The sequence below is a fragment of the Hoplias malabaricus genome, chromosome X2 (assembly GCF_029633855.1).
Source record: "Hoplias malabaricus isolate fHopMal1 chromosome X2, fHopMal1.hap1, whole genome shotgun sequence".
In the NCBI taxonomy this organism is placed as follows: domain Eukaryota; kingdom Metazoa; phylum Chordata; class Actinopteri; order Characiformes; family Erythrinidae; genus Hoplias; species Hoplias malabaricus.
In genome coordinates this window covers 55,233,630-55,236,280 of record NC_089819.1, presented here as the reverse complement: position 1 = coordinate 55,236,280, position 2,651 = coordinate 55,233,630, and positions in this window count along the sequence as shown.

The window sequence follows — 2,651 nt, the reverse complement described above, 5'->3', positions numbered from 1 at the left end:
CCTCCAGCACATCCTGGCCGATGACCGACCAGAAAGTCTTGTAGAACTCTACTGGTAGGCCATCAATGCCAGGAGCGCGACCATTCTCCATACCATTGAGGGCCTCATGCAGCTCTTCCAATGAGAGTTCAGCATCCAGCTGCGCCGCTGCCGATTGCGACAGTCTGGTCATATTCCTGAGGAACCTGTCCTCCACCTCCTGCGTCGCCGTGCGCTCGCTCTCATACAGCTTTGAGAAAAAGCTGACTGTTCGCTTGCGAATGTCAGCAGGATCATTAAGGAGATCCCCTGATTCTGATCGCACAGCGTGCATGTACCGCTTCTGTCCATTTCTACGCTCAAGACTAAAGAAGAACTTAGAAGGAGCATCCAGTTCATTCACGCACTGAAAGCGTGAGCGGACCAGCGCCCCCTGTGCTGTTATACCCAATAAATCAGCCAGAGCAGCCTTCTTTTTGTTGAGAGCTCTAATATGCTCTAAATCTCCTGTGGTCTCCGCAAGACCCTGGAGCCCCACTATTCCAATCTCCAGAGCTTTAAGTGACCTAGTAATGTCCCTCGTGACATTGAGAGTGTACTGTTGACAGAATAATTTAACACTGGCTTTGGCTACGTCCCACCATTGCTGAACAGAGGTAAAATCATTTCTCTTTGCTCTAAAAACAGCCCAGAAAAAGGTAAAAGACTCTTTAAAATTGGCATCTTCTAAAAGCGTGGTATTAAAATGCCAGTACGCACTCCGCGGCTTCACCTTTGTTTTTAAGATAGTTCCCCGGACCATAGAGTGGTCAGAGATTCCTACCGGGGCAATAAAACACCGTGTAAAAAGAGATCGTTGGTGTCTAAAACAATAAAAGCGGTCCAGTCTGGCCAGCGAGAGCATGTTATCTTTACTGTGGGCCCATGTGTACTGTCTTTGTTCATCATGGAAACTTCTCCAGACATCACACAACTCATGGGCCTCCAGCATCTCGCAAAGACGCTTCCGTGAAGCCGCGTGAGGTTCGCCATGATTTCGGTCTGTTCTGTGTGCTGTACAGTTAAAATCTCCACCCAAGACTAAAAACTCCATGGAGTCACAACTTTTTAAAAGAGAGCTCAGTGCGTCTAAAAACAGTAACCTCTCAGCCCCTAGTGTTGGAGCATAGACGCAGATAAAAACAAAAGTGTCTTCTTCAAAGACAGCCCTCACTTTTAAAAGTCGCCCCTTTAAAACTTCCTCCACTGTATAAGAGACCGGAATAAAAAGACTGTGAGAAAAGGAGTGCCACCCCACCGCTAAGGGATGAGTTGTGGCTTAGAACAGCGAGCCCACTCCACTCCTTCGCCCACTCAGCAGCATTTTCCACATCACTGTGGGTTTCCTGCACAAATACAACATCGATATGTTTGTGCTTAACCAGCTCATAAAACTTTGCCCTTTTCTCACAGTCCCTTGCCCCATTAATATTTCAAGGTGGCGATTTGAAAACCTTCCATTAAAAAAGGTAAAAAAAAAAAGAGAGGGGACAAAAACAATCAGAGATAAAAGTCCGTTCAGGAGTCGTCTTCACACTGCACTTTGTTCAGTTTGGTCAGTAATTTTTAGTCTAAACGTCTCCTGCTCCGTAAAAACCCCCTCCCTCCGCAAGTGTTTGACGTCCCGTATGAACTGTACACTGTCTGGGAAATGTTCCTCCACCCTCACACCCTTCTGTCCTTTAGTAACCCGTAAAAACTTTCTAATTTCTTCAACAGTGTACAGTTGAGGCCTGTTCTCTTCCTGAGAGCACACAGACCATCCCGAGTCAGAGAGAGAGCCCTCACTGTCCGAGTCTCTGTCGTCCACTGCCGTCACATCTTGTTTGGCCTGTTTTTTTCCCTTTCCCTGGCCCCTCTTCTTCCTCTTATGAGGAATTTTAAAAACGGACTCAACCTCCATCAGGTTTACTCCTCCAGCCTCCTGTCCTGCTTCTCGGGCTGGAGCCAGTTCAGAACAGCTGTGCTGCACCCCTCCGTCCCTCTCCTCCACGTAAACACCACCAGAGCCCCCCCCACAATGCCCCGCCGAAGAGGGCCCCACCTCGGCCGACACGGCCTCGGCAGCCACCCTAACAGCAGGCCCCACCGAAGATGACCCTACCACAGCCGACACGGCCCCAGCAGCCACCCCAGCAGCAGGCCCCGCCGTAGAGGGCTCCACCGCTTCCGACGCGGCCCCGGCAGTCACCCCAACCGCAGGCCCCGCCGAAGAGGCCTCCACCGCGGCCCCGGGAGACACCCCATCAGCAGGCCCCGCCGAAGAGGGCTCCACCACGGCCGACGCGGCCCCAGCTTCCACCCCAACAGCAGGCCCCGCCGAAGAGGGCCCCACCACGGCCGACCCGACCCCGGCAGCCACCCCCACAGAGGGCTCCGCCAAAGATGGCTCCACCACGGCCCCGGCAGCCACCCCACAGAGGGCCCCACTGAAGAGGGCTCCACCACCGCCAGCGCGGCCCCAGCAGCCACCCCAGCAACGTCGGACCCTACGGAAGAGGTCTCCACCACGGCCAACGGGGCCCCGGCAGCCCCCCCAACAGCAGGCCCCGCTGATGAGTGCTCCACCACAACAGCGGACCCCACCGAAGAGGGCTCCACCACGGCCAACGCGGCCCCGGCAGCCCCCCTAA